The sequence below is a fragment of the Cavia porcellus genome, unplaced genomic scaffold (genome assembly GCF_034190915.1).
Source record: "Cavia porcellus strain 051 isolate PalLab524CR breed Dunkin Hartley unplaced genomic scaffold, mCavPor4.1 scaffold_2, whole genome shotgun sequence".
In the NCBI taxonomy this organism is placed as follows: Eukaryota; Metazoa; Chordata; class Mammalia; order Rodentia; family Caviidae; genus Cavia; species Cavia porcellus.
The window spans coordinates 114,758,889-114,782,551 of NW_026947485.1; the positions used below are offsets into that span (position 1 = coordinate 114,758,889).

The 23,663-nt window shown below is 38.3% G+C and overlaps 1 pseudogene; it reads right to left on the reverse strand.

Moving 5' to 3' along the window:
• Positions 1-4,970: 4,970 nt before the first annotated feature.
• LOC100721389 (olfactory receptor 2T8-like) lies at positions 4,971-5,916 on the reverse strand (annotated as a pseudogene).
• Positions 5,917-23,663: the final 17,747 nt, after the last annotated feature.

Consider the following 23,663-nt stretch of genomic DNA (forward strand, 5'->3'; position numbering starts at 1 on the left):
ATGATTTTACTGGGTTTTTAAAAGATGAATTTTATTTTCCCCAATAAACTGATTTTTATCAAACATTTATTTGTTTCCAAGACATTTTTAGAAACATCAAAAATTTCAGAATACGAGTACTTCCTTTATAATCTCAGGACTATGAGATCAGCTTGCTTTCCCTGTGAACTTATAAATCATCAAATTCTGATGTTAAATTATTCATATCACAAGAGCAGTATAGATCATGTCATGAAAAATTTTCCTATTCTCATGGTTTGACTTTTGCTTTCTCATTTATTTCTTCAGACTTACTAGTAACATTTCAGCAAACTGTTCCTCATTTAAAGAAAGCATATTACTTTTTCAGAGGACTTTATCCAACAATCTTCATGTGAAATTTCCTTCAATCAAATGTCATTATGTTCACTTGTTTAGAAATCTGGAATTGAATCTTCCTGTCACAGACCTCTTTTGATAATATCATGGTAACACCTATTCTTAAGTTTAAGTATTGAGCATCAGCCGTTCTCTTCCAATCGCCCTCTCAGTATCAGAACATTAACAGTGCTCTGCAGGATTGCAGAATAGGCATCATGTAGCAGCTGCTTCAAAAGATGCCCAACATCAGTAACCACACAGGATATGTAGAGGTGAATCATAATGAGATATCACTGCACATTCAGTAGGAGAATGTTATCAAAGAAACAAATAACACAGGATATTATATTTTTAAAAGGATGTGGAATATTTGGAAATCTGTACGTTTTTGTCATTTAAAATGATACTGCCAATATACAGGATCATGTAGTTTTAATTCAGAGATTAAATGAGATGCAAATATGAAGTATTGATCCTATCTTTGGCTGTGAAACCCTAGGTGGTATTGTAGGCCATCAAATGATAGCTTTATGCTCTTTTTAATATCATCATAATTCACAAGGATAACAAAGCAGGGATGCTCTATTTCTGATTACAGAGTGCTATCCACAAACAATGCAGTGTGTGTGCCCAGTGGGCTAGTGTTCCTGCTTTTAAAGGGAACACATATTGACACATGCTGCACCATGGATAAGCACTGAAGGCAATACACTGGGTGAGAAAAGCTCATCACAGGAAGACAAATTTTGCATGACCTCACTTTCCTGCAATAGAGTGCAATCATGAGTGTCATGGGCTGAGCACATGGAGAGAGGATGAGATGTGACTTAGTACAGAGTTTTAGTTCATATGATGGAACATTCCAGACTTGGAGCTAACACCTGTGCTACAGTGTAGGTTACTCAATACCTCCCACTGTGCAGTTATAAATAGTAAAATCCTGAAATCTACATACACTATTTTACTGTAATATAAAAGCCACAAAATTACACTGACTAAAATTATTTCAAATTTGGATTTCCAAATATATTTTAAGGTAGTTAAAGCAGCATCTCAAGCAATGTTTGGGCTTCTTGTATTCCTTTATTACTGGACCTTGCTGTCATTTGCAAATAAAGTTTAATAGAAGAATTTTTTTCCAAAGAGACATTAGAATCAATGTCAAAGCATGTTAGATTATTCTGATTAATTCACATAATTATTTTTACTGCTAATAAGTAGATAATATGACTGGAAAGTGAACAAATGCTAGAATGGATGTGATGTGCAGAGTGTATCTCATGAATGTCAATTCAGCATCTACATGATTATCAATATCCCAGTGTGTTACCATTAAAATACAGCAGTGTCGATCATGTGTACAGTATCACATTGTGTATGTGAATTTCCAGCACTGTACCTGACAGAGGAGCAACTTCAGTCACCAAATTATTTTTTTCACTAATAAAAAACCATTTTCTTATGCAACAATAATTTTCTATATTTGTGTATTTACTATTTTATTCCTCTAGTGAAATTACTACAAGGGAACTAACTAAAACACATTTTAAACATTGCCACTTACTTTGATTTTCTTATATCCCCGTCAAATAGTGGAACCTGGAACCCAGCAGTGCTGACATAATATTCTGTAATGACAGATAGAACAGTGTCCATGCACACATATAGAAACACATATAAACTTTTCATATAAATGTGATTTAATGCAGACCTGTAATTGCAATGTGCAAGTGTTCATGCAAAGAGCAGCTTATTTACAGAAATATATCATCAAATACACTGAAATATTGGCAAAAACATTCAGCTCAATTATTTGTAAAAATTTGTCCCAATTAAATTTTTTTCTGAATTTTTAAATATTTGGCAGTATTTTCAACATCTTCCCTGCATAAGCATCTTATAGTTATTAGTTATTGAGCTTTGCACTGACCACGTGGGCACCCAGAGCGGAGGGAAAGTTGCCCAGGGCAAGCACTTAGCTGGGGCAAGTCTCCAGGTCCCAAGTGAGAGCCACACTCTGACATCACACACCACGTTCCCAAGGTTCTGTCTCCTCCATTCACTGCAGGAACTCCATGCAGTTGCTGAAACAGGGAAGCAAGTTTCTGCATCTCACTGCATAGGGTATAGCCTTGATCCCCCAACCTGCCCAGCTCCTATGTGCAAGCTATTTTAACATCAGATGCCTGCCCCATGTCAGTGGGAGGTGGACAAGGAATGTTTGCTAAAGAACATTTTTTTCATAAGTGAGCATTATCACTAAACACAGTTTACAAGAATGGGTAATGGAAGAGGCAGGGAAATAAAGATAAAATAAAATGTCAAACCCAGTCCCAAAGTAATAGGAGGGATTTAATGGGTCAGAATGTTTATCTTGTTATGCTGAATAAGTTAAAAATTTTATGTTATTGATGTTGCGATGCTATTTATTTAATTTGTTATTGAATCGTGTTATGAAGTAAAATTCTATTGCACAAAGGGTCAGGTAACTTATCTTGAGGACACTGTGGAAGCCAAGCGCTCATCCAAGCGACCCTCGCATCTCCGTCTGCCTGTGTTCAATTCACTGGCACAGATCAGAAGGACGGCACAGGGGTCTTCTGAGTAAACAGGAGACTCTGCAGGGATATTCAGGTCCCTCCAGGCTCCTCCTCCAGCCTTTATTCTAAGGTCTCCTGGGTCTCCTGCTGTTTTCAGGACCACAGTGCCATCTGTCCTCTGTGCCTCTCCACAGTGTCTCCTCCAGACTCTTCCTCTCATATCACAGGAGAGTGGGCACAGTTCCCACCAAAGCTGTGCAAGAAAGGGAGACATTGGGAAAAAGGAACCCAGATACTCCGTAAATGAAACTGAAACAATAGAATGAAATAATTCACCTCCAAATGTGTTAATAGACTTAGGCATGTTTTGTTGTTGTTGTTGTTGTTGTTTGCTTTTTCTTTAAAATGTCACTAAATGTGTACTTAAGCAATATGTGAAAAGAATATATGAAAAGAACACGTCATAATAACTGTTTCCTATGTAAATCTAACATTTACGAAAAAGTACCAAATTTATTGCTTAAAAATTATTATATTTTTCAACAATGTGCTAACACATAATAAGACATATCACCTGAACACCTGAGCCAGTATTTTTCTTTGCAAAAATCATTTTATAAAAGCTGGGACTTAGATCAATAGCATAAGCGCCTGCCTGGTACGCATGAGGTTGCTAGTTCGATCCCCAGAACAAAAAAAAAAAAAAAAAAAAAAAAAAAAAAAAAAATCATTTTATAATTCAGAGAAAAATACACCTTATATGAAAAATTTTCAGATATTCAGGAGCATCATTTCCCAGTACAATAAAGTTAAGTTGTTCTAACTCATAACCAAAATGAATACACTGAAATTCTCCAGCTAAATGGAGAAGTTGGGAGAGATCAATTGCATATATCTTCACTTTTGTTAAAATAACTAAAGTTAAATCACTTAGTTAAACCAGAAATGTCATACACATGTTAGGCAAAGTAAAAATATATATCTTATGTTAAAATTTTATGTATTAAGAAAATCATGGGTGTGCTACTACTGAATCAATTGTTGTGTTTGCTTCAGAAGCACACAGAGATAATGTTTTCAAAAATCAAAACACACAACAGGAGAACACATACAAATGCCTGGTGGGTAATTTGTAAGGCTTTATTACATTTAGTCATGGGTAATATTCAAACTGAAAGCAAAATAAATTACTAGAAACTAATTATAATTGGGTGATATTAGGAGTTTGGTAAAGTTGGTAATGGAGCTGTTAGAACTTTTGCTCTTTCCCGGTGAGAGTCAAAAATTAGACAAACATTTTCAAGATAGTTTACAAAAAGTTCATCGTATATGCACCAAAAGAGGGAAAAGCATCACACCAAAGAGCTTTGGACCAACTTTAATCACCAGGGTCCCAAACCAAAGGCAGCACAGTGTTCTTCAACCAAATAACGGGTTAAGGAGCAGTGATCCAGGACACAAACACAGGAAGTCTGTGAAACAGCAGGAGAGTGCAGGCTGCTGACAGTGTGAAAGTGCGGGGTGTAGCCTATGACTTACAGGGCACAGAAGGAAACTCAAATGCAAGAACCACCACCGCTGGACTCCACTAACCTGAAGAATTAGAATAGCAGAACTAAGGGTGTGGATGAAGGTCAGGCCAGGGACTGTGTGCTGGGGGGGGGTGGTTCTCAGGCAGAAGACTGAAGGCCAGGCTGGGGAGGTGACAGCTGTGTCCCTGAGGATGTGTATGCCTGGAGCAGACATCTGTGGAACATGGTAGAAGGGGAAACTCGCATAGGGCCCCGCAGCAGTGCAAATTATATCTTGATTCATTCAAAATTACTCTAATATTTAATTTTTACGAGAAATGACATAAAATTATCAGACATGTATAATGATATAGTTTTACCAAGACACAAGTTGAAAGCACATTAAATAGAATCAAACACAGATTCATCTAAACTGCAAAGTAAAGATCAGAAACACGTCTATCTATGTGTTTATATTTATGTACATCCTTCCTTGTAAAGCAAAAACCGCTAACTCATGCTTTCTGCAGCCTCTTATGTTGTAAGGATAAACATGGTATCAATCACTTCTTAAGGCCTCACACCCACCCACGCACTTCCTCAGGGCTCTCTTGACCTCCTTGTTCCTCAGACAGTAAGTACGTCATGAGGTTCAGCAGAGGGGTGAAGATGATGTAGAAAGCAGACATGACTTTGTCATGTTTGGTTGATCTTTAAGATTTGGGTCTCATATAAATAAAGATGCCAGGTCCATAATAAAGACCCACCATAGCCACATGGTAGGAGCAGGTGGGAAAGGCTTTCTCATGAGCCTCTGTGGAGTCCATGTGCAGAATAGCAGCGAGAATGAGATCATAGGAAGTCAGGATGAGGCACAAGGGAATCAGGAGCATCAGCACACAGCAAAAGTACATAAAATACTCAAAGGCAGAGGTGTCGCTGCAGGCCAAAAACACCAGTGTAGGGGGCTCACAGAAGAAATGATTAACCAATGGGAACCTCATGGTTACCACAGAATCAAAAGCTGAAGGTGGCAACAGGGTGCATGAGTACATCAGATGCCCCCAGGAACCAGGATGCCAAAGCCATTGTCAGACACAACAGCCAGTTTGTGAGGGTGGCATTCCACAGTGGGTGACACACAGCCACATAGTGGTCATAGGACATGGCTGCCAAGAGGAACCACTCTGCTCCTCCAGTCATCTGAATGAAGAAGATCTGCAGCTGACAGCCCACTGGGGAGATGGACTTCTCTCCAATCAAGTAGCCATCAGCCATCTTGGGCACAATGGTGCAGACTAGCATGAGGTCCATGAGGGAGAGCTGGCTGAGCAGGAAGTACATGGGCAGCCGGGAGTCCTGGTGCTTCAGGAGGACCATGAGGGTGTTGCCAAGGACAGAAGAGATCATCACTGCAAGGAGGACCCAAAGAGCATTTGGTGGTCTCTGGTGTGATCAAAGAGTACAAGAAGAATGAAATCTGAGGTGCTATTCCCATGCACCATGATTTAGATTCTTCATGCCTTATAGATTCTTCATCTGAGACTGGCAAAATGCTTTAAGCTCTATGTAAAATTACTTGAAAGCTTTCATACTTTTCCAAATTTTACATAGTAAACACCTCATAGGTTGGATATTGAATAACCGGTTGGCCCAATGAATATTTTGATAGTTTGTAATTAACATATGAGTACAATCATTCATTTTGACCCATAAATGCTTAAACAGAAATTGCTGATATCCTTTTCTTTTGAATTTTAGCTTGCATTACATTGTTCCTAGTTTACAGTCTTAGAAGCAGAATGAAGTTAATATTTTTCTTATGTTGATGCTGTGTTCATGACACATCTGTAACATACTCACATTTTCAATCTACCTTGTATCACTGCATCTTCCCTGACACTAAGTAACCCTACAAGAGTTCGTTTTTTCTTTCAAAGAAGAAGACTGAATCTCCTAGGATATAAAATCTAGGAGAGTGTATTAGATGACTCACATGTTGCAGGACTCAATACATGATGTCCACAATTAAAAAAAAAAAAAAAAAGATTGGGTGGTGTCATTCTGCAGAGGTCTGGGTCATGCGTTGCTGGCTCCAAAGCTGAAGCACTAGGCTGGGGTTGTGGGGATGAGGGAAGCTGCTTAGTTCATGGTGCTGGAAAGCAGAGTAAGGGAGCGATTTCAGGTAGGAAGGGGCTGAGAACATAAATCAGGTAAAGGTTTGACTCCGTGACCACAACCAAACCACTAGCAGTGGGCTTCACTAACCCAGGTCAGAATCCATGCCCTTCATGTGGACGGTCCACCAGACCCTGTGAGAATGTGAAGATCCATGGATGACTTTATCGGAATCTAGTAATGCATTTAGTACTTCTACAAAGAGTCACATACTTAAATAAAATGACCTTACTTTTTCTGCATTTTATAGCCATACTATCAAGTGCATCCTTTCTTAATCATTGAAAAATATTTTGCTGTAATAATCGGTTGCTCTTGTCTGTCACACAAATTCCCAGTTTACTAGAAAGATGTCAGGCATTAGTTCTTTAAGCATCTGTAAAGCTTCAACTTTAAGCATCTGTAAAATGTTCTGACCACTCCTAAGAGAATCTAAATCTTTAAAAGCATCTCTTCCTTTGGTCTGCTGTTGTCCCTCCTGCTCTACACTATTTGATGAAATTCTCCACGCCTGCAGCCATGTGGACTATGGCTCACTCTCCCGAGAATGCTATGGCATTCACCCCTTCCATTGCAGGAGGGGTCCACAAATCCGGGGACTTTCCTCCACCCACACATTGCAGATGCTGGACCAGCAAGCACTTGTCCTGACTGGGAAGCGGGTTGCCATAGGCCCAGCCTCTGCAGAGTCCTTAAGGCCTCACTGGGAGCCTCAGAGCTGGCTGTTGAACAGTGTAGCAAACCTGTCACCTGCAAACTTCGTGTGCAGAACCTGCAGTCTGCACACCCAGTGCCTGTAAGGCATTCTTTGCACGGTCAGCTCCCAGGAGCTCAGTGCTGCCCAGCAGCTCTGCACTTGCGGGAAATCAGCCTGCGAAGCCCCATCTTGAAACTTAGGTCTCAGCCTTCTTCCAGCCACCTCCTTGCTGAAGAGCTTTCAGTCTTCACAGCTCTAAGCACGCGCCAGTAGTTTGGTCACTGTGCGTGTTCGGCACATTTCTAAAATTTCCTTTTCATGCTATCCAAACGTGGTGTGTTTTAGTACAGTCCTGAGAGGCACGTACACATTTCAGTAGCACCGTCCCTGGTGCCACCTCTGAACTCTCTTCAGTTTTCCAGAGGGAACCTCTGTAGGAACAGAGCTGAAAATTCCGCTCAGCTAGGAGAAAGCACCACCCTTCTCTGGTATGCTTTGGACTGTGCCAGCTAACACATGTGTGGAAGGGATTCGTGTCTGTGACTGTGAGTGTGTGCATGCCTGTGCGTATGTGTGTCTCTTCCTACTGAACCTGATCACTCTCCAGGTCAATCAGTGCGCTCTCCCCTGTCCCCATCCCCCTCCACTGGGCTCCACAGCTCTCCTGTCACTGAGGCTCTGGGTTGTTCTTTCACCCACTGTGACCTCCACGCTCTCCCACCCTGCTGAATCCCTCTGCTGGCTGAAGTGACTCGGGACAGGTATCAGAGCTCTGTCGTGATGAGGTCCTGAGAGGCCACAGAAAACACAGCCTGTTCAGCAGGTCTGCCCATGTCACTCGCGAAAAGTCTGTGTGTTTCTAGAGAAGAAACTGAATAAGGACTGCCAGCTAAGAAGTCAATGTTCTTATGAAGCAACTGACTGTTCCTGGATTTCAGTAATTTCCTAATTTTAATTTGTTACTCTGAGTTTCTCAATTGGATGATCAGTGTTTGAAATAAATGTGTGAAGATTACACACTAAGGCTTTAGTTTTTGATTCAGAATAGTACAGTAGGGCTGGGGATTTAGCTCAACGGCATAAGCGCCTGCCTTGCAAGCAGGCAGTCGTGAGTTCGATCCCTGGTACCAATAAAAAAAGAAAAAGACAGAATAGTACAGTATTCAGTAACAATCATAACAAAAACACAAATGTACGAGTAAAATTGTGCTTGAAGCTGATCCCATTGTCCCTTAGTTTTAAAAAATAAAATCAATATTGCACTCAATATATTCATAAAGAGATTTCATGTTAGTGAAAACAAGTTTACACAGAAATGATGTTTTCACATAATTTTTTAAAAAATTGTCATGGTTATAAAGTGTAGAGGAAATTTACAAGGAAGAATTAGTTCGTCTCATAAACACAGTACTAAAGGTCATTAAAATGATGGTGCAACCTCAAAATAAGTGAATTATTAGAAAAAAAATTTTCCCCTGAAATGTAGAGTTTTTTTGCTGTTTCTTCTCTTTATCCTCAATATGGGGGAAGTTTTCTAAACACTGGTTCGTTTGCTTCCACACCTGTTTCTAATTAAGGTGTAATAGCTAGACTGTCCCCCCTATACCACAGTCAGCTGTTCTGCGGTGTGTGAGAGGTGGGTATCATTCCCTTCCTCCTTCTGATAAAAAGCTTTCTAGCCATCACTGAAAGTAGGATGGAACCTGTAATTTCTTTTGAACGTTATTCCAACTTCTTCACTAAAATTTTACATCAAAACTGTCAATTTTTTACTGAGAATGTTGATTTGATTAATGAAGATGTTCTCCAAAAATAGCATAAGGCCAGGCAAAGGGTTTGAGGAATAGACAGGAGATTCTGAGAATCAGCCTCATGGGAGCATTCCCTGGCATAAGTTTAGTTCCCTGAGAGTGAGACAGCTAATGGATAATTTTCTGTATGAAATGTGTGAAGCAGGTGGTTAACAGGGTTCTCTGCAGTTTCAGGTTTACCAGGAAATCACTGAGTCACTCACACACAGTGAGAGAAGGGACAGGCAGTGTGTCTACAGGAAGGCTCAGATCCAGTGGGGGCAGCCTCACTTTATCAGTGCTGAGGGGACTGTTTCACTCCCCCCAAGTCCCTAACCCCACCAGCCGGGCTGCACCATGTTCTCATTAACCAGCCTGAACCATAGAGGTGTAGCGCTGTGCACTCCAGAGATGCTCAACCTCCAGGGACATGTTACAGTGACTGAGGATGATCATATTCTTTTAGTGTTTCCGAAACCTGTGGTTAGTTAAAATAAAACAGAGTCATTCAGAAATGAAAGTTAAAACATAAGTCCTTGCAAATAGATGATTTTAAAAGTACACTATGGTAGCAGGGGGTTAGCTTGACAGTGTAAGTGCCTGCCTGGAAAGCCCGAGGTTCTGAGTTCAGTCCCCAGTACCAGAAATAATAATAATAATAATAATAATAATAATAATAATAATAATAATAATGCATCCTTCTTTATAGGTGAGCAGTATTCCATTGTATAAAAATATCAGTATTTTTTTTCACCCACTCTGCAGTTGATGGCCATCTTGGTTATTTCTAAGATTTAGCTATTACAAATTATGCTTCCATAAACATGGGTGCACATATATCCCTGTTACATGACCTGTTCAGTTTTTTGGGGGAAAACTCCAGGTAGGGAAATACCTGGGTAGAATGGAACTTCCAATCCTAGTCTTCTGAGAAATCTCCATACTGATTTCCATCGTGGTTGCACCAATCTATACTGCCACCAACAATGGACCAGTGTTACTTTTTCTTCACATCCTCACAAACATTTGTTATCAGTTGATTTCTTGATGGCAGCAATTGTTTCTGGTGTGAGATAAAATCTCAGTGTTGTTTTAATCTGCACGTCTTGAGTGACCAGTGATGGCCAACATTTCTTCATGTATTTATTTGCCTTTTGTATATCTTCATCTGAGAACTGTGTGTTTGTCTCAGATGCCAATTTTTGGAGGGGATCTTTGAATTTGGGGCCTTGTTGTTTTTCAATTCTTTATATGTTCTGGATATAAGTTCTTTGTCTGAGGGATTTCCAGCTAAAATTTCTGCCCTTTCTATGGTTTCCTTTTCACTTTGTTGGTGATTTCTTTCAAAGGGCAGAAAACTCTTTAGTAATATGATATAACAGTTGTTGACTCTTTGAATTATTTTCCATGTGGCTTGCATTTTGTTCATGAATTCTCTGCCTACCCCGTGTCTCCAAGATTTCTACCTGCCTTGTCTTCCAGTAGATTTAGTGTTTCTGTTTTAATATTTAGATCTTTGATCCATTTAGACTTTAGTTTTGTGCATGGTGGTAGACATGAGTCTAGTTTTACTCTTCAGCATATAGAAAACCCATTTTTCCAACACTATTTATTAAAGAGGCTATCCTTCTTCCAGGGAACATGTTTATCCACATTTGTCAAATATAAAGTGGCTGAACATGTTTATAGTTGCATTTGCATCTTCTAATCTGTTTCATTCATCCTCAGGTCTATTTATTTGCCATTACCATGCTGATTTTATCACTGTGGCTTTGTAGTATAGTTTCAGATCATGGATTGAGATGTCTCCTGTCTTGCCTTTGTTGCCCAGAATTGCCTGTGCTATTCTAGTTATCTTCTATTTCCAAATGAATTTTAGAAATGTTTTCTCTAGAATTGTGAGGTATGTTAATGGTATTTTGATTGGGGTTGCATTAAATCTATATAATTTTTGGGGAATATGATCATTTTCACAATGTTGGTTGTTCCTAGGCAAGAGCAAGGAATATCCTTCAATTTTCTAATATCTTCTTCAATCTCCTTTTTTTGAGTTGCATAATTTTCAGCATACTGGACTTTTACATTCTTAGATTGATTCCTAAGTATTTCTTTTTTTAGATGCTATTGTGAAAGGTGATATTTTCATAATTTCTCTTTCAGTGAGTTTTATGTTTCTATATAGGAATGCTATTGATTTGTGTGGGTTGACTTTGTATCGAGCTACTCTGTTGAATTTATTACCTATAGTATCCTTTAAATGGAATTTTTTGGGTCTTCTATATAAAGCATCATGTCATCTACAAATAATCATAATTTAACTTCTTTTCCTGTCATTATTCTTTTTATTTTTTCTCTTGTCTGATTGCTCTGGCAAATATTTCTAGAACTACATTGAATAGGTATGGTGAGAGTGGACATCCTTATCCTGTTCCAGATTTTAGAGTGAAGGCTTTCATATCTTGTCCATTTAGCATAATGTTAGCTGTGGTTTATCATAGATGACCTTTATGAGATGGAGGTACCATCTATTCCAAGTTTTTGTGGGGTGTTTTTTATCATGAACAGGTGCTGGACTTTATTAAAAGCTTTTATACGTCTATTGAGATGATCATGTGATTTTTATTTTTGGCTCTTTTGATGTGGTGTATTACATTTTATTAATTTGTGTATGTTAAACCATTACTGCATTCTTGGAATAAATGCCACTTGGTCATGGTAATCTCCTTGATGATCTGCTGCATTCTATTTGCCAATATTTTATTGAGAATCTTTGTATCAATGTTCATTAGTAAGAGTGGCCTATAGTTCTTCTTTTGTGGTTGGGTCTTTCTCTGGTTTTGGTATCAGTATGATACTTGCCTCCAGGAATGATTTAAGGAAGATTGCTTCTCTTTCAATTTTATTGAAGAGCTTAAGGAGTATTGGCATCAAACCTTCTCTAAATTTCTTATAGAACTCAGCTGTAGATCAATCAGGACCTGGGCTTTTCTTAGTTGGTAAGTTTTTAATCATGGTTTCAGTTTCAATAGCTGGCATTGGGTTATTCAAAATTGTTATGTCTTTTTGATTGAGCTTTGGTAGTTCATATGTTTCTTGAAATCTCGATTTCCTCTGTGTTTTCCATCCTATGTGAGTAGATATTTTCCAAGTAGGTATTCATGGTCTTTTGTATTTCCATAGGATCTGTAGGAATTTTCCTCTTTTCATGCTTTATTACATGAATATTGATTTTCCATTCTTTTTCTTGATAAGCTTGGCTAGAGGTTTATCAATTTTGTTTATTCTCTCAAAAAACCAGCGCTTTGATTTGTTAATACTTTTTATTTCTTTTTATTTTCAATTGCATTAATTTCTGTTCCAATCCTTACAATTTCCTCTCTTGTATGAGCTTTGGTGTTTGGCTTGCTCTTCCTTTTCTAGAAGCTTGAAATGTAGCATTAGGTTATTTGTGCTTGCTTAATCTTCTTGATGTGATAATTTATTGCTATATATTTCATTCTCAGGACTGTTTACATTGCATCCCACAGGTTATGGTATGTTGTATCTACATTTTGTAGGTACTGTTTTATCTCTTCTTTTATTTCACCTGTAACCCACTGATTGTTCAGATGGTTGCTATTTAATAATTTCAGTGCCCTATGATCAGATATTATGTATGAGATAATTTCATTCCCTTTGCACTTACATAAGAATGTTTTATGGGTTAATATATGGTCTATTTTCGAGAATGTCCCCTGTGAGTTGAGAAGAATGTATATTCTGTTGTGGTTGGATGGAACACTGTGTAAACATCCACTAATTCCATTTACTCACAGGCATGGTTCAGTTCTATTATTTATTTGCTGACTCTTTGTCAAGTTGGTTTAACTCTCTATGACCTTAATACTGGGGTATTAAGGTACCCTACTACAATGGTGTTCTTGTGTATTTGGTTTTTCATGTCCATTAATATTTGTCTTATATAATTTAGTCCTCCTATATTTGGTGCATATATATTTGTAATGGTTAGTTCTTCTTGAAGTTTTCCACTAATAATTATTTAGTGGCCTTCTTCATCTCTTTTAATCATTTTATATTTCAAGTTCACTTTGTCTGCAAACAGAATGACCTTAAAAAATGGTAATAACTAAGATGGCATTAAAAACTGGTGAGAACTGGGTGAGTCTCCTTCCTTTTGCCCTCTTGCATGTGCAATGTACCCCCTATGTTACAGTTGTTTCCCCTTTAAAGTTCTATGTGGGAGACCTTCTCCTCTTATTTCTAAGATTTCTGAGAAAAAAAATTAGCTGATCTGGCTAATCAAGATCTTTTTAAGTTCCTCCAGGCCCTTCAGCTAGCTCTGACTTCCATCCACCAGTTATTCCGAGAACAACAACCTCTGCCTGCAGCCCATCCTGAGGATGAACATCCTGCAGTGAAACCTAGGACACTACTCATCAAGAGACATCACCGTGAGTCTCTCAAACCATGGTGAGAAGACCCTTACACTGTGGTCCTCAGCACTCTGACTGCCATCAAAGTCATGAAAAAGCCTGCCTCGATTCATCATTGCCACCTCAAGCCAGTTCTGGCCTCTGACAGCCATCTACCTACAGATAAGTGGACTGGTGTTCCCTCCAAGGATTCTTTAAAGTTTAAGATTGCCAAATGTATCTGATAATCTTGTTCTTAAGTGTTATTCCTTATAGAAACCCCAAGGAGATACCTTGTAACCCAGTGTTTAAAACTTAAAATTACTATTTCACTGGTAAATTATTGGTAGCCAATGCTACTGTCTATGAGATAATTAAGATAGATTTATGTTCCCTATTAGATAACATCCCAGCAAAAATTAGACAAAAAATGTTTTTGGGTTTGCATGTCATGCTGCCTAATTAGTTGCTAATAGAGATTTACAGGGATCTATGTATTCAAAAAAATTACAGTCCACTGGCTGGTATCTTTTCCCCCAAAACCAACAACCAGCCTCTGATCATAGGTGTTCACAGTCCATAGAGACAAAATATTTTTGTAGGGGTTGTAAATTTGTATCTCCTTGACAGAAAAATAAAGACAACTACAAAAATGTTACCTTTTTCCTCACTCTGGAGACCCAATCTTCTGTTCTCCTCCACTAGACTTCCTGCTCCTGAGACCTTTTTGCCCTCTGCAATTTCTGTGACATCTCTAGCCCCTTCTTGCCTCTGGACATTGCTTATGGCAAATCAACTTTTAAATTCCTGTACAGACGACACCTTTTGTTGGTGGGATGCTAAGCCCCTGCTCACACTGGGCAATGTACAGGGTGCTCCAGAAACCTGTGTTTACTCTGCCTCCTACTCCTTGCACACTTCCCCTTATGCTGCAGTCTGTAATCCTACCTCTTCAGCTTTGATTTATACTTTTCCCATCCTGCTAATTGACACCTTGTTGCCCCCATTTGAGCCTGGTTTGCCTGTACTTCTAATATAACTCCTTATTCCAAACATCACCTGTTCACCCAGTGTCGTGAGCTCTACATATTAGTCCATATCTTTCCCCAAGTGTATTGATACTGTAGAGATAATGCTAGGAGTCACTTGTTCCCTAGCTTCAACTTAAAGAGCCCAGTAAGAACAAAAAAAATCCTGTATTATTGCCTGTATTACTAAAGATTGAGATAACAAGGTCAATAGGTTTAAGAGTGTCCAGCCTGATAGTCAAAAGACCAAAATTATTGTCACTTATGTGCACTCATTGACCAAGATTTAACAGCCCTTAGTGGCTCTGTCTCCAAATTAGACGATTCTTTAAGTTCACCTACTGAGATGGTTTTACAAAACCAGCGGGGTCTGTTCCTAAAGGAAGGAGGCCTCTGTCTGGCATTAAAAAATTGTTGTTTGCATGCCAATAATTATGGGGTTATCAGACAAAGTATGGCCAGCCTTAAAAGACAGCTACAAAAGTGAGAACAAGGCAGACAAGCTAAATAGAATTGGTTTAAATGATGGTTTTCTCTATCTCCCTGGTTGACAATGTTAATTGTAGCAGCCTCCAGACCTCTGTTAATCTTACTTACTTGTTTAACAATTGGAGCTTGCATTATAAACAGATTAGTAAATTATGTCAAAGACCAGGTTCAAACAATAAAACTCATGGTTTTAAGGACACAAGTTTATAAACAAATACCACTGCTTGAAAATTCCATGAGCCAATGATTTGGTTCACTGACAAAAATCAGTGGGGAATGTTATATTAAGATGCTAAAAATTAAAATAATTGATCAAAAGATAATTAACAAAAATAGTTACTTAAAAAGATAGTTATTAGTAATATTGTCATTCTGTACTGAGCTCATTACCCTAGTAACCAAGCACCAACCACATAGTTATAAATTAACTGACCACATCATTCTGCTGTTCTGTAATGCGTCATCCCCCCACCTTAGTGACCTGTGTGCTATGTCAACTTTTGTTCCCCTTGTAAGAGACAAATGATGCTGTGTCAACCATTGTTCCCTTCACGAGACACAAATGTTCCTGGAATTGGCAGACCAAGGGCTATGAATTGGCTAACCACCCACTGTGAAATGCCTCTTACCTCAAGTAAAGAGGAACAAAGGCACACCTTATTTCTGTTTCTCATCACTATGTACTTAAAGCACTTCTCTTAAAAAAGACGTCTTGCCCCGTTTGTCATCTTGGGGTCTTGCCTTGTTTTTCATCATGGGGCCCTGTTTGTTGAGTAGAGTACAACAATATATCTGGGTGTAGTTTTATGTTGGTTATGATTGTTTGGCATTCTATCTACATCAATTATCTGCATATCAGATTTTCCCCATGTTTGAGAATTTTCTGGTATTGCTTCTGTGAATAGTTTACCGATTTCATTTGTGTTGACTCCTGCATCTTCATTTATGTTGGACATCTTATATTGTTTACCTAATTTTAAAATATTCTATTTTTGTTTTTTAAGTTTATTGGGAAAATTTATGTATACATAATGACCACAGTCATCGTACGCTACCTGTGTGTGATAAATTGACTCCATTTTCCCCATCCTCCTCCTCGGCCTGCAAACCTATCTCCTCTTCTTATTTACAAAGCTTTGTTTTTTTTATCTTTCTTTTGTCACTTTTAAATTTCACTTTCTTCCCCCTCCTCACTTCCTGGTTTACTTTCACTTAGAAAAATTTCTTTTGATTTCTCAATATCTGCCATATGTTTGGGTTCTTATTTACTTTTTCAGGTTCTCACATCAGAGAGACAACACAACGTTTGCACTTGCTTTTCCAATTTATTTCACTTAAGAGTCAAAGTCCACCAACTTAAAAAAAACAAATATCTCAACTTTATTTTCTCTTATGAATAAGTACTACTCCATTATAATTTTAAAAATCTATTTTCTCCATTCATATGCTTTTGGGCATTTGGGTGGTTTCTAAGAATCATCTATTACAAACTTTATTATAAACATGAATGGACATATATCCCTGTGATATGATGTTTGTAATTCTTTTGGGAAGATACCGAGAAAGTGAGCAACTTTGTCAAATGTAACCTCTAATCCTAGTATTTGCAGAATCTCCACACTGATTTTCACATGACTGTTCCATTCTACACTCCCATCAACAGTGGAGAAGGTTTCTTTTTAGCCCAAAATATGTGCCAGACTTTGTTACTGGTTCACTTCTTGTTAGTAACCATTGTCTTTGGGGTGAGATTGAATGACAGCATTCTTGTAATGGGCATCTCTTGAATGACGAGTGATGATGAGCGTCTTTCATAGATTTGCTTCTGTTTCTACTTCATCTGAGAATGGCCTATTTCAGATGCCCATTTTTGGACTGGGTCTTTCAATTTGGGTATATTCTGGTTTTTATCCGTTCTTTATATGTGCTACATATTGGTTCTCTGTCTGAGAATCAACTGGCCAAATTTTCTCCCACTCTGGATTTTCTTCCCACCCAGTCTACTCTGGAAAATCATTGAATTAGAAGAGATGCCACTTGTTGATTCTATGTAGCACTTCTAGAGTGATCAGGTTTTTCATCATGAAACCTTTCACTAGACCACTGTCTTCAAGAATCTGATCTATTGCCTCTTCCAGCATATTTACTGTTTATGCTATACTGTTTAGCTCATTGATCCATTTTGATTTTAATTTAGTGTATGGTGATAGACATTGGTCTAGTTGTAGTCTTCAGCATGCAGAAAGCCACTTTTTCTAGAACCATACATTTGAGAGTCTATGTTTTTTCCATTGAATGTTTTCAGCCACTTTGTCAAAGATAAAGGATCTGGGTGTCTCAGGATCTGTTTCTCCAGTTGTAGATCTGTTCCACTGATCCCCAAGCATTTGTTGCCATCACATTACCATGCTGTGCAGCATAAAATTTACCTCAGGGGTTATGATGCTGCTGCTTTGCCTTTGTTTGTGGCTCAAAGTTACTTTTGCCATTTCCAGGTCTTTCCTGGTTTCAAATGAATTTTAGGAATATTTTCTTTACTTCTGCAAGATATGCTAGAGGTATTGTGAGAGATTATAGTAACTCTGCACAAACATTTTGGGAGTGTGTCTATTTTCACTGTATTGGATCTTCCTACCTAACAACAAGGGATATTTTTCCATTTTCTAATATCTACTTCAGTTTCTTTCTTTTTTTTTTTTTTTTACAATACTGTAGTTTTCAGGGTAGAAATATTTCACTTCTTTTGTTTGATTGATTCCTAAGTATTTCATACTTTTTGATATTACTATGAAAGGTGTTGTTTCCCTAATCTATCTCTCAGTGAGTTTGATATTTGTGTAGAGAAATGCTATTGATATTTGAATATTAACTTTTGACCCAACTTTACAACTTAATTTGTGTACTATTCCTACAAGTCTTGTGGTGAAATTCTTGGGGTTTTTATTGCTATCTGCAAATAATGATTGTTTAAATTCTTATCTTTCACACCTTTATCCTTTCATTTATTTCTCTTTTCTAATCGTTCCAGCTAATGTTACCAGAACTATATTTAATAGGAGTGGTGATAGTGGATGTTCTTGTCTTGTGCTTGATTTTAGAGCGAAAACTTTGGTTGTGACCATTTTGTATGATGGCTATTGGATTTTCATAATAGATGTTGTGGTCAGAGGCTACAAGCAGAACAATTACCTATAGGACACATAATTGATAATACTATTTTATCATGGTCATCCAGATTTAAATATAAGAAAGTGCAGGAAATCTGTCCATAATAAAAAAGACCCAGAATATTCAGCCAAAGGCCTGGTTCACACAGAAATGTACTGCATGAGTCCAATTGAAAATCTAGAGTCCACGACAATGACTCATACAACTCTCCTTTATGGACCTGTGCTGGGAAGGCCCAAATTTCAGCAGAAAATGCTACAAAATCTGTGTAAGTGGGGTGAAGGATCTGTCCCAGTAGGTTGCGGGTTCTATACTGCAGCCAAAAAACAACACTCAAAATAAGGATCATGTCTTTCCGAAAAAGTACCACAGCCAACCTCAGTGACAAAGAGGTCCTGAGCTCATCCAACTGAGAGAGAGATAACAGCCAAATTCATATTAGTAAACCAGTTTGGCAAGCTTCTCTAGATTGAACAGCGTACAACTTTCTCTCCAGAGCCAGGAAATGCTCAGAGTCAGGACCAGAGCTCCTCCAAAGTGAACTGCAGGCACAATCAGCAACAAAGAGCTGAGCTCTTCTGGTGATAGTAGCTGAGTTCATATTAGGGAAGCCAGTGTGACAAGCTACTCCAGGAGGACCAGTGGGTGCAGACAACAGCATCACTTAGGAGAACCCACAGCACTATCCTCTTCTTCTTCAGGTCTCCTTTTCATGCTGTCAAGTTTTCTCATGTGAGTCATCTGCACTCAGAAGAATGCTGATTCAGCTCATCTGGTGTCACATTGACCACCAGTTTTTAATCCACAACAAAGATGAGTGCAACAGAACAAAATAAAGGTAAAGACCTAAACAACCTTAAAACAAAAACAAAAATGAAAACAAAAAACGCCTGTCTCTGTATCACTCTCCCAGTTGCTGTGACACCCTCAGACAGAGACTGACCAATGTTCCCACAAGAAAGTGATGGTGTTTAGCATGTTACCATGGTGTAGTCATTTTTAGAAGTCACACTGAATGCCATTCATTTGTATAATTAATATATGCTAATAAAATGATCTCTGATTGAGTTACTGTGCTAAATGAAATTTGTCCTATGAAATTCTGAATTTCCAGAAAAAACAATTTCTGTACTTCTCTGAGATGAGAGCTGTAAGGGCAAAGCTCTTTCCTGACTCTGTATTCATTGTGAAATTGCTGTTGTATATGAAACAATAATTTCTGAAAAGTCTATATGAGATATAGAGACAATGGTGTGCTATTCAGCCATAAAGGAGAATGAATTTGAATAAATTTGGGGAAAATTGATGAATCTTGAAATCATAATGCTAAGTGAATGAATGAAATACATTAGATGTAGTATGTTAATAATCTTATTATTTCACTTACAGTAGAAATTCAAAATGAAAAAGAACATAAAGAGGGACAATAGGAAAGAATATTAGTGGGTAGATTTTTGGAGATGGGGAGAGCATCTTGGAAAAAGATTTGACAAAAGGAAAGGAAAAATGATCAACGAGTGTTATGCGCACTGCAAAATGCATTCTGGACCCCAGATCCTTAAACCCACCATTAGGACACTTCAACACAAAACAATATCAATTACTCTTCTACATTTTCTCTTTAGAGAGGTGATTTGCTGCCTGGATACTGAATAACAACAAGGATATTAACATACAAAGAAAGTAATGATGTTCACTCTTAACTTGAGCAAAACACAGACCTCGAGCAAAACAGACCTTCAAATGATGACTTTAACCATGAGTTTTAATTTTTGATTTTTTAGTGTGCATTTGCCTTACATGCTGACTGCCTTCCTCAAGGGCAATTGGTGCATGTACATTTCACCCCCTAACTGTATTTCATCCACTTCTCTCTCCCTGTCATACCTTCATGGCCCCCCTTCTATTGTAAAAAATCTGTCCCTTTATTTCCTATTATCTATCTTTGTTCCACTCATTATATTGTTGTTTCCTATATTTTGTGGTTATAAGAGAAACAATTTAATATTTATGCTTGTGCATTTGATTTATTATTCCAAAAAATCACTATGATCAAGAAATCAAATAACATGCTGGGAAGCTGTGGAAAAAAGGAAACCCTTCTACACTTCTTGTGAGAATGCAAGCAAGTACAAATTCTATGGAAATTAGTATGGAGATTCTTGAGAAACATAAAACTAGAACTTCCATGTCACCCAGTTATTGTCTTTTAAAGTATCTACATCAAAAAGATGAATATATCATATTTCAGTGATCCACAGGTACCCATGTTTATACCAACATGATAAATACTACATAAATTTTAGAAGCAATCTGTTCCTCAGTTATAATTTATAGAGGCTCCTTTAAAGACCTATACAGGGAAAATTATAATACATTGAAAAAAGAAATTGAAGTTGATCTCAGAAAATGGAAAAACATCCCTTGCTCATGCATAGGAAGAACAAACATTGTGAAAATGGCCATTCTCCCAAAACTGTTATACAAATTCAATGCAATCCCAATAAAAATTCCATCAACATACCTTATAGATCTAGAGAAATCACTCCTAAAATTCATCTGGAACCAGAAGAGACCTAGAATAGCAAAGGCAATTCTAAGCAGCAAAGGCAAGGCAGGAGGCATCACAATCCCTGACTTGAAGTTATACTACAAAGCAACACTAGTAAAGTCAACATGGTATTGGAATCAAAACAGAGCCAAAGATCAATGAAATAGATTAGAAGATACAACCACAACTGCAAACACACTCAACCACCTGATCTGTGATAAAGAAGCCAAGCAGGTTCACTGGAAGAATGACAGTCTCTTTAATCAATGGTGCTGGGAAAACTGGCTCTCAATTTGCCGAAAACTAAAGCTAGACCCATGCTTATCACCATGTACTAAATTAAAATCTAAATGGGTCAAATATCTGAATATTAAAACAGAAACACTAAATCTATTGGAAGACAAATTGGGTAGAAACATTGAAGACATAGGGGTAGGTAGAAAATTCATGAACACGACTCAAACCACAAGGGAAATACTTCCCAGAATCAATAACTGGGATCACTTCTCATTAAAAAGTTTCTGCATGTCAAAAGAAATCTGCAGCATAGTGAAAAGAAAACCCACAAACTGGGGAAAGGTTTTAGTGAACTCTCTCTCAGACAAGGGACTCTTGTCTAAAACGTATAAAGAATTAAAAAAAAAAAAACTCAGACCCTCAAAATTCAAAGATCCAACCCAAAAATGGGCATCTGAGATGAATACGCACTTCTCAGATGAAGAAATACAAATGGCAAATAAATACATTAAAAATGTTCATCATCATTGGTCATTAAAGAAATGCAAATCAAAACCACACTTAGATACCATCTCACTCCTGAAAGAATGGCCAGGATTAAGAAAACCAACAACAAAAAATGCTGGAGAGGCTGTGAGGAAAAAGGAAATCTCCTACACTGTTGGTAGGAGTGTAGACTGGTACAACCTTTGTGGAGGTCAGTCTGGAGATTTCTCAAAAACCTAGGATTGGAAGTCCCATTTATTCCAGCTATTCCACTTCTAGGTATATTCCCAGAAGAACTGAAAGCATCATACCACAGTGATATATGTGCACCTATGTTTATAGCAGCACAGTTTGTAATTGCCAAATCTTGGAAACAACCCAAGTGTCCATCAACTAAGGAATGGAGAAAAAAGTTGTGGTATTTCTATACAACGGAGTATTACTCAGCTATTAAGAAGGATGACATTGAGATATTTATCAGTAAATGGGAGCAGCTTGAGACCATACCCATAAGTGAAATAAAGTAATCTCGCATGTGTGAATACCAAATAGTTTCCCTAATGTAAGTAATGATTCAAATATATAAAAGTATGTGGTAATCATGATTCCCCATTATGTGGCTTTGAAGCCTTATAAAGTTTTCACTTATTAATTGGAATGGCTTTACTCTGGGCTTCTTGATATGGAAATATTTGAAGCTATAGTATATGAAGTTATATTCAAATATTTCAAGGAAAAAGAGAGACACTATGGTAACTACTATTAAGTCGGGTTATTTGGTGGTGAAGCACTAGGTTGCTGAAACAGTCATGCTTTGACATGTATTGTTATGTTGTTATGTCCTCTTTTATCTCAACCTCTCATTTATTCATTAAAAATATTATTTATTTACTTTTTATGTTTTTTAATTAAGGGGAAAATTTAAAAAAAATTAGCAGGATATATTATAGTAACTTTTTTTGATTTCCTATTAATTTGTTTTGAAGTCCTATAATACTCCCACTATCTTGTTTTGACTGATTAGACTATGTTCCATTCTGTATGATAGTATCAAGTTTGAGGATATAGGCAACTACTTTGAAGGCAATAAGATTCACTAAGATGCCCATTCTGGTTTGACTATTGTGTCCTTTGGAAGTCCTGTAATGTTTACAATGTTTAAGTTTTATTGGTCTTGTTCTCTACTTCTTTGTTCAACTTTATAATACCTAATGAGATAGACAATACTTTTTAAGGAAGGCAGAGGCCTTATGGTGTGAGAGTCGACCCCCCCTGCTACAACCCCCTCCCCAGAGCGGGGAAATGAAAGGGTTAACTCCCTAACTCCCCAGAGCGGGGGAATGAAAGGGTTAACTCCCTAACTCCCCAGAGCGGGGGAATGAAAGGGTTAACTCCCTAACTCCCCAGAGCGGGGGAATGAAAGGGCTAACTCCCTAACTCCCCAGAGCGGGGGAATGAAAGGGCTAACTCCCTAACTCCCCAGAGCGGGGGAATGAAAGGGCTAACTCTCTAACTCCCCAGAGCGGGGGAATGAAAGGGCTAACTCTCTAACTCCCCAGAGCTATCAGAACAGAGCAGTAAAGAATGCTTCACTCCCTAAACCTTTCCCAGGAGATAATCAGAGCAGGGCCAAAGGGAACGTCTCTGCTAGTCATTAACCACTAGATGTTTTGTTCTCTGTAAAGATAGAGATAAGCAAAAGAATGTACTGTATAAACAGGACCAGGGGGCACCTGGCACTCTAAGGTCAACCCAAGACCCTCGGTCTCCATGGTTACTCACCCCCAGACCCTCAAATCAGCATTAGCCAGGTCCTGCGCCGCTCAAAATTAACCAATGCGATTTGCTTCTGTAAACTTGCTTGCCTCCTGCGTGTACCTTTAAAAACCCTGCACAAATTCCCCTCGGGGCCCCTTCGCACACGTTTGCCTGAGGGACCCCATGCGCATGGAAATAAACTTTCTTTTCCTCACCAAGAGCTGAGTCCTTGGGGTCTCTTTCCCTGCGGCGTTGGCCCTAACATCGTGGAGGCCCCAGCGAGATTAGCACGTCTCACGGGAGGTGACCCCAACGGCTCTACGGGTGAGTACGACTGGTCGCTTTTCATACCACCGGTGTTTACGCCCCGAGCCATATGGCTCCGATCTAGGGGCAATTTTTGTTATCTGTTTCGTACTCTGTTCCCTGGTGACTGGGGGACGCCCCACACGGTTTCC